This window comes from Arachis hypogaea, chromosome 12 (assembly GCF_003086295.3).
Source record: "Arachis hypogaea cultivar Tifrunner chromosome 12, arahy.Tifrunner.gnm2.J5K5, whole genome shotgun sequence".
Lineage (NCBI taxonomy): Eukaryota > Viridiplantae > Streptophyta > Magnoliopsida > Fabales > Fabaceae > Arachis > Arachis hypogaea.
This window is the reverse complement of record NC_092047.1, coordinates 39,767,951-39,782,695: the sequence shown is the minus strand read 5'-3', so window position 1 is coordinate 39,782,695 and position 14,745 is coordinate 39,767,951. Positions and strand designations below refer to the sequence as shown.

At 35.9% G+C, this 14,745-nt stretch overlaps 1 non-coding gene across 1 annotated transcript; it reads left to right on the top strand.

Annotated features, from left to right (window-relative positions):
• The first annotated feature begins 8,392 nt into the window (after window positions 1–8,392).
• LOC112732056 (small nucleolar RNA R71) lies at window positions 8,393–8,500 on the top strand. The gene has a single exon (XR_003167797.1). It is a non-coding gene; the product is annotated as a small nucleolar RNA R71 (small nucleolar RNA).
• The last annotated feature ends 6,245 nt before the right edge of the window (window positions 8,501–14,745 follow it).

The following is a 14,745-nucleotide window of genomic DNA, read 5'->3' as shown; positions in this document are numbered from 1 at the left end:
TAAGCACCAACGACCTCGGTGGAAGCTGGGGCGGTGTAGAGTAACTTAAAGTGACAATTTTATTTAATACAAATAGTCTCAACGACAGGCTTCACAACAGAGACAAATTGGGTGACAAGGAAGAATCAAAAACAGGGTGAAGCTTACCAAAATAGTACTGGTTCTAATGGTGGTTTCCTGGGCAGCTCGAATGTTGGTTCCCGGTGGCAGAAGGCTCCGGCAACATGCAGAATTCAGAGGCAGAGGCAATACAGGAGATAAAGATGAATAGTAACATGGATAAATTGCTTCAGAATCAGAACAGTATCCTCAGCAAGCTCCAACAACCTTCCCAGCGACAGCTACAGCGGCGCGGTGGTTCGGCGACGGCGCTACAGCCCTTGTCGAACTTTGGCGTCATCAACGGTGATGCCTCTCAGTACCATCGCGTTCTGTTCGGCGACGGCCAAGCCTCCTTCCCAGCGATGGCGTTCGGGCTCCCTTCCTCAGCGGCGGCTCTGATGGCAATAGCAAGGCAGAGCAATGGCGATAAACCCTAGTGGCAGCAGCGATGGTCAGCGGCGCTCCTTGGACGACTACGCGTGCGATGGGTCCAACGGCGGTGGGGACAGCCGAGACGACGGCGACCGTAGCGGCTCAACGACCCCTCGGAAGCTCCACCTCCTTTCTCGCGCGATGACGGCAACCGCTCAGGGGAGGCGACAGCACAGGCGAGACGCGGCGGTGGCGGCGAACTGGACAGCGCAGAGTGCGGCAGTTCGGTGGTCACATCACGACGGCAGCGGAGCAGCATCTCTTACCTCTCTCGGTTTCTTTCTCAATTGTGTGTGTGATGTTTACGTTTAGGATAGGAAAGGGAGGTGGGGGTACGACTGAGTGTGGTGAGGGAGTGAGGGTTAGGGTTTCTCAATTTAGGAATGTAGGGTTTCTGAGTTTGATTTGGGAATTAGGGTTAGAAATTAGAATTTTATAAAAGAATAATGGATAGCTATGAATAGATATTTTGATAAAATTGAAGGGTAGAGTAATTTTAAAATCAAATGTACTCTATTAAAAATATTTAGAATCATTATTTATCATCATATTGCTAAGTTTAATTAATTATTTCTAGTTTAAATTATAAAATAAGCATATTAATCATATAATTATAAAATATAGTTTAAACTCAATATTAATTATTCAAATTAAATAATATAACTTTTTATTATATTTCTATTATCAAAACTCTAATTTCAATTTGTGTAGAATAACTAATTATAATAAAAATTGTACTTAAACATTAATTAACTTAAACTTAAAGTATTAATAAAAATCAAACTAATCATTTTTAATAAATTAATCTCTAAGAACTCAAATCAATAAAATAAACCATAATTTATTCATAATAGAAATTATTGAAATTAAATTATACAATTTTTTCTTATTTTTCAATTACTAACATTATAATTTCAATTATATCAAATATCTAGTAAAGTTTATATAAAAATTCTAATTAATTTAAACTCCAATTATTATGAAACTCCATTTAATTACCTTTAGTAAAATAATTTTCTTAAAATAAAATTATCAACAAATAAAATAAATCACAAATAACTAATTATTTGATTTTCAAGAACTAGGATTGTTACACACGATGCAAATCGTAGATTAGAGACCCAAGAGAATATACTCCAGCTGTCGTCCAATGACTACGTTGAACATCATGTAGACCGCTTGTGGTTGTCAAGCACGCGGATCTTGGCTAAGCGAGTAATGAAGATAGTGGGTGATTGTCACGGGTCACCCCTTTATTCTGACTTAACTGAATTAAGTATAAGAACAGTGACGAATCCAGAAAATTTTGATAGTGGGGGCAAAATTTATATAACATGATAATAATTTTTATAATAAAAATAATATGTGTATATAAAAAATTAAATATTAAATTATTTATTAACCACTATATATCTATGTATAAATACATGTATTATTTAATTTATTTTCAAGGTGTATTTTATATTTGAATATATATTTTTATACAGATAATTATTTTTTATGTACATATAACATGATTATTGTTATGATTATATTTTGTTATTGTAAAATATGATTAGCCTTCAAAATATCTAATATACAAATTAAAACACTAAAATAGTAATTTAAATAATAATAATATATAATTTAAAATTTTATTCTTTTAGGTTTTATATTTTTAAAAAATTAAGTAATTTTTATCTTAATACTACCATCAAAATTTCTCTCTTTCCATATATATTACTAAATAATTATTTAAAAATTCACTTCCCAATACAATTAGAAGCCGACTCTTATTGATATTCATAATTAAAAAAGTTCTTTAAATTAATATAGTTGCTATGCAAAAATTAAAGCTAATTTGAAAAGAAGATAAATAATATTCTTTTGAGTTTATTTTTAAAAAAGAATACTAATTTCGTTTAAATATGAGAATTGATCATCCTAACGAATATCTAATATAAAATTTTTAAATTGACGATTAAGTACCAAAAGTTGAGTAAAAAGTTATTGTGGGGTCAAATTTAATAATCTAATGGGGCAAATAAATATTATTATCATATACTACTCAAAAAAATTTCAAATTGTAGTGGGGGCGCTTGCCCCCACACTAATCTACTTAGATCCGTCCCTGTATAAGAGTATATCTTCGAGAAGAAGTAAGCGTGAATTGAAAGAGAAACAATAGTACTTGCATTAATTCATGAAGAACAGCAGAGCTCCGCACCTTAATCTATGAGGTGTAGAAACTCCACCGTAGAAAATACATAAAAAAAAGATCTAGGCATGGCCGTGTGGCCAGCCTCCAACTGCAAGATAAAAGTCCCAAGTGTAGATAGATATAAAATAGTAAAAAGTGCTATTTATACTGAACTAGTTACTAGGGTTTACAGAAAATAAGTAACTAAGTGCAGATAGTGCAGAAATCCACTCCCAGGGCCCACTTGGTGTGTGCTTGGGCTGAGCATTGAAACTTTAACGTGCATAGGCCATTCTTGGAGTTAAATGCTAGCTTGGGTGCCAGTTTGGGCTTTTAACTCCAGTTCTGGCATTTTACGCCGGAAAAAGGTCTCTGGCTGGCGTTTAACGCCAGTTTGGGCCATCAAATCTCAGAAAAAGTATAAACTATTATATATTGCTGGTAAGCCCAAGATGTCTAATTTCCAACGCAATTGAGAGCTCGCCAATTGGGCTTTTGTAGCTTCAGAAAATCAATTTCGAGTGCAGGAGGGTCAGCATCCAACAACATCTGCAGTCATTTCTCAGCCTCTGAATCAGACTTTTGCTCAGGTCCCTCAATTTCAGCCAGAAAATACCTGAAATTATAAAAAAACATACAAACTCATAGTAAAGTCTAGAAATATGATTTTTGCATAAAAACTAATAAAAATATAATAAAAAGTAACTAAAACATACTAATAACTATGTAAAAATAATGCCAAAAAGGGTATAAATTATCCGCTCTTCACAACACCAAACTTAAATTGTTGCTTGTCCTCAAGAAACTAAAAACAAAATAGGATAAGAAGAAGAGAATATACAATAAATTTCAAAATATCAATGAAGCTTAGTTTCAATTAGATGAGCGGGACTAGTAGCTTTTTGCTTCTGAATAGTTTTGGCATCTCACTTTATCCTTTGAAGTTCAGAATGATTGGCATCTATAGGAACTCAGAATTCAGATAGTGTTATTGATTCTCCTAGTTTAGTATGTTGATTCTTGAACACAACTACTTTATGAGTCTTGGCCGTGACCCTAAGCATTTTGTTTTCCAGTATTACCACCGGACACATAAATGCCACAGACACATAACTGGGTGAACCTTTTCAGATTGTGACTCAGCTTTGCTAGAGTCCCCAGTTAGAGGTGCCCAGAGCTCTTAAGCACACTCTTTTTGTTTTGGACCTCAACTTTAACCGCTCAGTCTCAAGCTTTTCACTTGACACCTTCACGCCACAAGCACATGGTTAGGGACAGCTTGATTTAGCCGCTTAGGCCAGGATTTTATTCCTTTGGGCCCTCCTATCCATTAATGCTCAAAGCCTTAGATCCTTTTTACCCTTGCCTTTTAGTTTAAAGGGTCATTGGCTTTTTGCTCTTGCCTTTTGGTTTAAAGAGCTATTAGCTTTTTCTGCTTGCTTTTTCTTTTTCTTTCTTTTTCGCCTTTTTTTTTCGCAAGCTTTGTGTTTTTCACTGCTTTTTCTTGTTTCAAGAATCAATTTTATGATTTTTCAAATTATCAATAACATTTCTCTTTTTTCATTATTCTTTCAAGAGCCAACAATTTTAACATTCATAAACTTTACTATAAAAAATATGCACTGTTCAAGCATTCATTCAGAAAACAAAAAGTATTGCCACCACATCAAAATAATTAAACTATTTTCAAGATAATTTTTGAAATTATGCACTTCTTGTTCTTTTGCAAATAAAAACATTTTTTCATTTAAAAAAGGTGAGGGATTCATGGAATCATTCATAACTTTAAGACATAGACACTAAACACTAATGATCATGTAATGAAGACACAAACATAGACAAAACATAAAGCATAGAAACAAAAAACAGAAAAATAAGAACAAGAAAATTAAAGAACAGGTCCACCTTAGTGACGGCGGCTAGTTCTTCGTCTTGAAGATCCTATGGAATGCTTGAGCTCCTCTATGTCTCTTCCTTGCCTTTGTTGCTCCTCTCTCATGGCCTTTTGGTCCTCTCTGATTTCATAGAGGATGATGGAGTGCTCTTGGTGCTCCACTCTTAGTTGCTCCATGTTGGAACTCAATTCTCCTAAATAGGTGTTGAGTTGCTCCCAATAGTTGTGTGGAGGGAAATGAATCCCTTGAGGTATCTCAGGGATTTCTTGATGAGGGACTTCCTCATGCTCTTGTTGAGGTTTATGAGTGGGCTCTCTTGTTTGCTCCATCCTCTTCTTAGTGATGGGCTTGTCCCCTTCAATGAGGATGTCTTCCTCTATGACAACTCCGGCTAAATTGCATAGGTGACAGATGAGATGGGGAAAGGCTAACCTTGCCAAAGTTGAGGGCTTGTCAACCACCTTGTATAGTTCTAGAGGTATGATCTCATGAATTTCCACTTCCTCTCTAATTATGATACTATGGACCATGATAGCCCGATCCACAGTTACTTCAGATTGGTTGCTAGTAGGAATGATAGAGCATTGGATAAACTCTAACCATCCTCTAGCCATGGGCTTGAGGTCAAGCCTTCTCAGTTAAACCGGCTTGCCTTTGGAGTCTCTCTTTCATTGAGCTCCTTCCATACAGATGTCCATGAGGATTTGGTCCAACCTTTGATCAAAGTTGACTCTTCTAGTGAAAGGATGAGGATCTCCTCTCATTATTAGCAAGCTGAATGCCAACCTTACAGTTTTCGGACTAAAATCCAAGTATTTCCCCCGAACCATTGTGAGCCAATTCTTTGGGTGAGTTCTTAGTGATCCATGCATTAGCATAGAACTTTTGAACCATTAAGATTCCGACTTGTTAGATGGGGTTGGTGAGAGTTTCCCAACCTCTTCTCCGAACCTCACGTCGGATCTCCGGATATTCACTCTTTTTGAGTATGAAGGGGACCTCAGGAATCACCTTTTTCTTGGCCACAACTTCATAGAAGTGGTCTTGATAGACCTTTGAGATGAATCTCTCCATCTCCCATAACTCAGAGGTGGAAGCAACTGCCTTCCCTTTCCTTTTTTAGAGGTTTCTCCGGCCTTAGGTGCCATTAATAGTTATGGAAAAACAAAAAGCAGAGCTTTTTCCCACACCAAACTTAAAAGGTTTGCTCGTCCTTGAGCAAAAGAAGAAAGAAAGGAGGAGAAGAAGAAGAAATGGAGGAGATAGATGGGTGTTTTGAATTTGGCCAAGGGGGTTTAAATGTTTTATGATGTGTGGAATTGAAGGTGGTAAGGAGGGGTATTTATAGGGTAAGAGAGAGAGGGAAGTCGTGTAAGAAGGGGTTGGGTTTGGGAGGGAAATATTTTGAATTTGAATAGTAAGGTAGGTGGGGTTTTATGATGGGTTTTTGGGGAATAGTTGATGGATGTGAGTGGTGAAGAGATTATGGGGAAGAGGATAGGACTTGATAGGTGAATGGTGTTTGGGGAATAGGTGTTGATGTGATTGGTCAAGGGTATTTGGGGAAGAGTGTTATGGAAATGTGTGAAGAGGAGAGAAAGAGAGGTGGGGTAGATAGGGATCCTGTGGGGTCCACAAATCTTGAGGTGTCAAGGAATTCTGGTCCCTGTACCTTTCTGGCATTTAAACACCCTCTGTGTGCCACTTCTGGTGTTTAACACCATCTCTGCTACCTTTCCTGGCATTAAATGCCAGGCTGATGCCCTTTTCTAGCGTTTAACGCCAACCAGACACCCTTTTCTAGCGTTAAACGCCAGTCTGTCTGCCATTTCTGGCGTTTAACGCCAGCCAGACACCCTTTTCTGGTGTTTAACGCCCAGAATGCTGCCAGACTGGGCATTAAACGCCCATTCTGCTTTCCTTACTGGCGTTTAAACGCCAGTAAGCCTGTCCTCCATGGTGTGCTATTTTTGATTCTGCTTTGATTCTGCAGCTGTTTTTATGACTTCACATGATCATCAACCTAAAGAAAACATAACATAACAATGGAAAACAAATGTCTATAAAAATATTAAATATAATTAAATAACATTGGGTTGCCTCCCAATAAGCGCTTCTTTAATGTCAATAGCTTGACAGTGAGCTCTTAGAGAGCTTCACAGAGACTCAGAGCATGATGGTGGCCTCCCAACACCAAATTTAGAGTTTGAATGTGGGGGCTCTGCTTGACTCTGTATTGAGAGAAGCTTTTCATGCTTCCTCTCCATGGTTACAGAAGAAGATCCTTGAGCCTTAAACACAAGGTAGTCCTCATTCAGTTGCAGGACTAACTCTCCTCTGTCCACATCAATCACAACTCTTGCTGTGGCTAGGAAGGGCCTTTCAAGGATGATGGATTCATCCTTATCCTTCCCAGTGTCTAGGATTATAAAGTCAGCAGGGATGTAAAGGCCTTCAACCTTCACTAAGACATCCTCTACAAGTCCATAAGCCTGTTTCATTGATTTGTCTGGCATCTCTAGTAAGATTCTTGCATCTTGTACCTCAAAGATCCCTAGTTTCTCCATTACAGAGAGTGGCATGAGGTTTATACCTGACCCCAGGTCACACAGAGCCTTCTCAAAGGTCGTGGTGCCTATGGTACAAGGTATTAAGAATTTTCTGGGATCCGGTTTCTTCTGAGGTAATTCCTGCTGAACCAAGGCATTCAGTTCATTGATGAGCAATGGAAGTTCATCCTCCCAAGTCTCATTACCAAATAGCTTGGCATTCAGCTTCATGATTGCTCCAAGATACCGAGCAACTTGCTCTTCAACAATATCTTCATCCTCTTCAGAGGAAGAATCTTCATCAGAGCTCATGAACTGCAGCATTAAGTTCAGTGGAATCTCTATGGTCTCTGTATGAGCCTCAGATTCTTTTGGTTCCTCAATAGGAAACTCCTTATTGGTCAGTGGACGTCCATTGAGGTCTTCCTCACTGGAAATCACTGCCTTTTTACTCTCTAGGTTTGGCCACTTTAGATATTGTTATGGGCTTGCACTCTCTTTTGGGATTCTCTTCTGTATTGCTTGGGAGAGTACTAGGAGGAGTTTCAGTAACTCTTTTACTCAGCTGACCTACTTGTGCCTCCAAATTTCTAATGGAGGACCCTGTTTCAGTCATGAAACTGTGAGTGGTCTTAGTTAGATCAGAGACTATGGTTGCTAAGTCAGAGGCTCTACCTAGAATTCTTTGTATGTTGCTGAGATGATGATGGAAAAGGTTTGCTATTGTCAAACCGAATTCTCCCACCATTATTATTATTGAAGCCTTGTTGAGTCTTCTATTGATCCTTCCATGAAAAATTTGGATGATTTCTCCAGGAAGGATTATAGGTGTTTCTGTAGGATTCTCCCATGTAATTCACCTCTTCCATTGCAGGATTCTCAGGGTCATAAGCTTCTCCTTCAGAGGAGGCTTCTTTAGTACTGCTGGATGCAGCTTGCATTCCAGTCAAATTCTGAGAAATCATATTGACTTGCTGAGTCAATATTTTATTCTGAGCCAATATGGCATTCAGAGTGTCAACCTCAAGAACTTCTTTCTTCTGAGTCATCCCATTATTCACAGGATTTCTTTCAGAAGTATACATGAACTGGTTATTTGCAACCATCTCAATGAGTTCCTGGGCTTCTGCAGGGGTTTTCTTCAGATGACGGGATCCACCAGCAGAGTGGTCCAATGACATCTTGGATAATTCAGACAGACCATCATAGAATATACATAAGATGCTCCATTCTGAAAGCATGTCAGAAGGACACCTTCTGATCAATTGCTTGTATCTTTCCCAAGCTTCATAGAGGGATTCACCTTCCTTCTGTCTGAAGGTTTGGATTTCTACTCTAAGCTTGCTCATCTTTTGAGGTGGAAAGAATTTGGCCAAGAAAGCATTGACCAACTTTTCCCAAGAGTTCAGGCTTTCTTTAGGTTGTGAGTCCAACCATATCCTAGCTCTGTCTCTTACAGCAAAGGAGAAAAGCATAAGTCTGTAGACCTCGGGATTAACCTATTGGTCTTAACAGTGTCACAGATTTGCAAGAATTCAGCTAAGAACTGATGAAGATCTTCCAATTGAAGTCCAGAAAACTTGCAATTCTGCTGCATTAGAGAAACTAATTGAGGCTTAAGCTCAAAGTTGTTTGCTCCAATTGCAGGATTGAGATACTTCTTCCATAGAAGTCAGGAGTTGGTGCAGTGAAGTCACCAAGCCTCTTCCTTGCATCTCTACCATTGTTATTGGGTTCGGCTGCCATGTCTGCTTCTTTTTCAAAAATTTCTGTAAGGTCCTCTCCAGAGTGTTGTGCTTTAGCTTCTCTTAGCTTCCTCTTTAGAGTCCTTTCAGGTTCAGGATCAACTTCAACAAGAATGTCTTTATCCCTATTCCTGCTCATATGAAAAAAAAGAGAACAGAAAAGAAGAGGAATCTTCTATGTCACAGTATAGAGATTCCTTTATGTGAGTATAAGAATAGAAGAATAGAAGAATGAGGTAGAGAGAGAATAAGAAGAATTCGAACTCATAGAGAGGGAGAGGGTTCGAATTATGAGTAGAAGAGAAGTGTTAGTAAATAAATAAATAGAGAGAGATGAGAGAGAGAGTGAATTCGAATATTAATTAAAAGAAAAGAAAAATATTTTTGTTTTTATTTTAATTATTGGTTAGTATTCGAAAATATTAAAAAAATAAAATAAAATTAGAATTTAAAAACAATTAGTTAATTAAAAATAATTTTGAAAAAGTTATTAGTGGTTTTCGAAAATTAGAGAGAGAAAAGTAGTTAGGTGGTTTTGAAAAAGATAAGAAATAGTAAACTTTTAAAATCAAACAAAAAGTCAAGTAGTTAGTTGAAAAAAATTTGAAAATAAATTTTGAAAAGATAAGAAGTTAGAAAAAGATTTTGAAATTAAATTTTGAAAAAGATATGATTTGAAATTTATTTTGAAAAAGATTGAAAAGGAAATTAAAAAGATTTGATTCTTAAAATTAAAGTTGATGACTTGACTAACAGGATACTAAAAGATATGATTCTAGAATTTAAAGATTGAACATTTCTTAACAAGAAAGTAACAAACTTGAAATTTTTGAATCAAAACATTAAATGTTAGCAATAATTTCGAAAATATGAAATAAAATTAAGAAAAAGATTTTGAAAATTTATTTTGAAGATTTTCGAAAACATTAAAAGAAAAATGAAAAAGATTTTGAAAAATTTTAAGAAAGAATTCGAAAATATTAAAAGAAGAATGAAAAAGATTTGATTTTGAAAAAAGATTTGAAAAGATAGAATTTTTAAATTGAAATTTTGACTTGACTAATAAGAAACAACTAAATTTTAAAATTTTTTTTTGATTAGGTCAACCCAAAATTTCGAAATTTATGAGAAGAATAAGGAAAAGATATTATTTTTTATTTTATTTGAATTAATGAAGAAAGAGAAAAACAACAAAATGACTCAAGACATAAAAATTTAAGATCAAAACAAATGATGCATGCAAGAACACTTTGAATGTCAAGATGAACACCAAGAACACTTTGAAGATCATGATGAACATCAAGAACATTTTTTGAAAATTTTTTAGAAAAGAAAGACATGCAAGACACCAAACTTAGAAATTTTTAATGTTTAGACACTGAATTCGAAAATGCATATGAAAAACAACAAAAAACACAAAACAAGAAAAATATAAAGATCAAACAAGGAAAATCATCAAGAATAACTTGAAGATCAAGAAGAACACAATGCATATATTTTCGAAAATTTTAAGAAAAATTAAAAACATGCAGTTGACACCAAACTTAAAATTTGACACTAGACTCAAACAAGAAACACAAAATTTTTGGTTTTTTATGATTTTATTAATTTTTTTTTGTATATTTTTCAAAAGATTTTTGGAAATAGAAAATAAGGAAATTCAAAATTTTTAATAAGAATTCCAGGATTCATGCAATGTTAGTCTAAAGCTTTGATCCAAAAGAATTAGACATGGCCAAATGGCCAGCCAAGCTTTAGCAAAACATTGTAAATAACAATATCAGATTTAAGAATCCAAAGGCTCATGCAATGTTATTCTAAAGCTCCGGTCCAAAAGAATTAGACATGGCCAAATGGCCAGCCAAGCTTTAGCATAACAATTACAGACATGTCCTTCTACAATGGAAAGTGGAAACCTCAGTCCAAAATATTAGACATGGCTTAACAGCCAGCCAGGTTTCAACATATCCCATGAAGCTCTAGAATTCATTCTTAAAATTTTTTATGAATTTTTCAAAAACTAAATATTATTTTTTTTCGAAAATAAAAATAAAAAGCTTAAACATAAAATAAAATTACCCAATCTAAGCAACAAGATGAACCGTCAGCTGTTCCAACTCGAACAATCCCCGGCAACGGCACTAAAAACTTGGTGCACGGAATTGTGATCACACTTTTCACAACTCCGCACAACTAACCAGCAAGTGCACTGGGTCGTCCAAGTAATACCTTACGTGAGTAAGGGTCGATCCCACGGAGATTGTCGGCTTGAAGCAAGCTATGGTCACCTTGTAAATCTTAGTCAGGCGGATTCAAATGGTTATGAGGTTTTGATAATTAAAAGATAAATAAAACATAAAATAAAATAAAGATACTTATGAAATTCATTGGTGGGAATTTCAGATAAGCGTTTGGAGATGCTTTGTTGCCTTTGATGAAAAATACCAGGTACAGCTACCGCACGGCTAATCATCTGTCGGTTCTCACTAGCATCGGAATAGGATCTCTCTATCCTTTTGCATACTATCACTGTGCCCAACATTCATAAGTTTGAAGCTCGTCACAGTCATCCCTTCCCAGATCCTACTCGGAATACCAGAGACAAGGTTTAGACTTTCCGGATCTCAGGAATGCTGCCAATTGGTTCTAGCCTATACCACGAAGGTTCTAATCTCACGGATTCGGATGCTCTGTTGTCAGGAGAGGCGATGCAAATCGTGGATTAGAGACCTAAGAGAATATACTCCGGCTGTCGTCCAATGACTACGTTGAACATCATGTAGACCACTTGTGGTTGTCAGGCACGCGGATCTTGGCTAAGCGAGTAACGAAGATAGTGGGTGATTGTCACGGGTCACCCCTTCATTCTGACTTAACTAAATTAAGTACGAGAGTATATCTTGGAGAAGAAGTAAGCATGAATTGAAAGAGAAACAATAGTACTTGCATTAATTCATGAAGAATAGCAGAGCTCCGCACCTTAATCTATGAGGTGTAGAAACTCCACCATAGAAAATACATAAAAAAAAGGTCTAGGCATGGCCGTGTGGCCAGCCTCTAACTTCAACATAAAAGTCCCAAGTGTAGATAGATATAAAATAGTAAAAAGTGCTATTTATACTGAACTAGTTACTAGGGTTTACAGAAAATAAGTAACTAAGTGTAGATAGTGCAGAAATCTACTCCCGGGGCCCACTTGGTGTGTGCTTGGGCTGAGCATTGAAGCTTTAACGTGCATAGGCCATTCTTGGAGTTAAACGCCAGCTTGGGTGCATGTTTGGGCGTTTAACTCCAGTTTTGGTGCCAGTTCTGGCGTTTTATGCCAGAAAAGGGTCTCTAGCTGGCGTTTAACACCAGTTTGGGCCATCAAATCTCGGGCAAAGTATGAACTATTATATATTGCTGAAAATCCCAAGATGTCTACTTTCCAACGCGATTGAGAGCGCGCCAATTGGGTTTCTGTAGCTCCAGAAAATCCATTTCGAGTGCAGGAGGGTCAGCATCCAACAGCATCTGCAGTCCTTTCTCAGCCTATGAATCAGACTTTTGCTCAGGTCCCTCAATTTCAGCCAGAAAATACCTGAAATTATAGAAAAACACACAAACTCATAGTAAAGTTCATAATTGTGATTTTTGCATAAAAACTAATAAAAATATAATAAAAAGTAACTAAAACATACTAAAAATTATGTAAAAACAATGCCAAAAAGGGTATAAATTATCCGCTCATCAATCCTCAGATTGAGGAACAGATTAACAATCTTTTAATTGAAAGTTCAGATGATGATTCTGGACTGGAATCTGTAGATGATATCAATAATATCCAAGTTGATGATATTGGATCATCCTCAGATTCTGATGTCAAGGAAATTAATGTTTTATGCAAAGATCAAGATCTCTTATTTGAAGCTATAGAGGCTATTGGTGATCCAGAACAAAAGAAAGACTTTCTTTTTAAATTAAAAAAATCTTTACAAAAAGAAAAGAAGCTTAAAAATCTTGTCCTTAGCAATAAATATGATGTCAAACCTATTCTCAAAAAACTAGAAAAAAAAAATTATTCGTCCTATAACCATTCAAGATCTCCAGACTGAGGTTAACAACCTTAAAAAGGAAATCCAAGAAATCAAAATTAATCAAAACAATCATCAACTCATTTTCTCGCAATTAATGCAAGGTGAAGAGTCTGATGATGGAGAACTTGACTATTCTCTTAAAAAACAACCTGAGTTTTCTGAAAAACAGGAAAATGAAATTTCTAACGACGATAATGGAAAAGATATCTTAAGATTAATAAATATATTCTCTTTTATGAAATGTCGTGTTAATATCCGAATTGTCGTTAAAGATTTTGTTCTCGAAACCATCGCACTCTTTGACACAGGTGCAGATTCAAATTGTATTAAAGAAGGTCTGATCCCCACAAAGTATTTTGAAAAAACTACTGAACGTCTTAGCTCGATAATGGGTGAAAGACTAAAAATCAACTTCAAATTAACCGATGGTTTTGTTGAAAAGGGTAATCTTAGGATTCCAATTAATTTCATCATAGCAAAAGATATAAAAAATAATGTAGTCTTGGGGACACCTTTTATAATCCTTTTGTTTCCATACCTAGCAGATTTTCCTGGAATTACCTCTTATGTGGGTGGACAGGAAACCTTCTTTGAATTTCTAGACTCACTAACCCAGAAAGCTTTAAACCAAATTGAAACCAAAACTAAACAGATTTGTTTTTTGAAAGAAGAAATCTCTTTCAAAACCCTTGAATCCCAACTTTCCCAACCAAGGGTTTAAGATAAAATCAAAAGTCTTTTAAATCAAATTGAAAAGTCTATCTGTTCAGATTTGCCTCATGCCTTCTGGAAAAGGAAAGAACACATTGTTGATCTTCCTTATAAAAAAGATTTCAAAGAATCACAAATCCCTACAAAAGCTCGCCCCATTCAAATGAATGAGCAGCTTTTGCAGCATTGTCAAAAGGAGATTAAAGATCTTTTGGACAAAAAATTAATTCGTCCAAGTAAAAGTCCTTGGTCTTGCTCAGCATTTTATGTCAACAAGCAAGTTGAGATAGAACGAGGAACTCCCAGGCTTGTCATCAATTACAAACCTTTAAATCAAGCTTTACAATGGATTCGTTATCCTATCCCAAACAAAAAGGATTTGCTTAATAGGCTAAACTCAGTACATATCTTTTCAAAATTTGATTTGAAATTTGGTTTTTGGCAAATCAAATCAAAGAATCTGAGAAATATAAAACTGCATTTACAGTTCCATTCGGTCAATATGAATGGAATGTAACACCTTTTGGTCTGAAAAATGCTCCATATGAATTTCAAAAAATCATGAACAACATTTTCAACCCATATTCAAATTTTGCAATCGTTTACATAGATGATGTCTTAATCTTTTCTCAAACCTTAGAAGAACACTTCAAACATGTTAAAACTTTTATGTACATCATCCAGAAAAATGGACTTGCTGTTTCCAAATAAAAAATTGTCCTTTTTCAAACAAAAATCCGTTTTCTTGGTCATATGATTTTCCAAGGAACAATAACCCCGATTGAACAATCAATTTTGTTTGCAGAAATATTTCCAGATTATATCATTGACAAACCTCAGCTCCAGAGGTTCCTAGGATGCCTTAATTATGTCTCGGATTTCATTCCAAATCTTAGTAATATTATTAAGTCTCTTCATGATAGGCTTAAGAAAAATCCTTCACCCTGGACTGACAAACATTCTGAAATCATTAGATTTCTTGAAATCAAAGTTCACAATCTTCCTTGTCTTTACCTACCTGTTCCTCATGCATTCAATACTGTTAAAACAGATGCA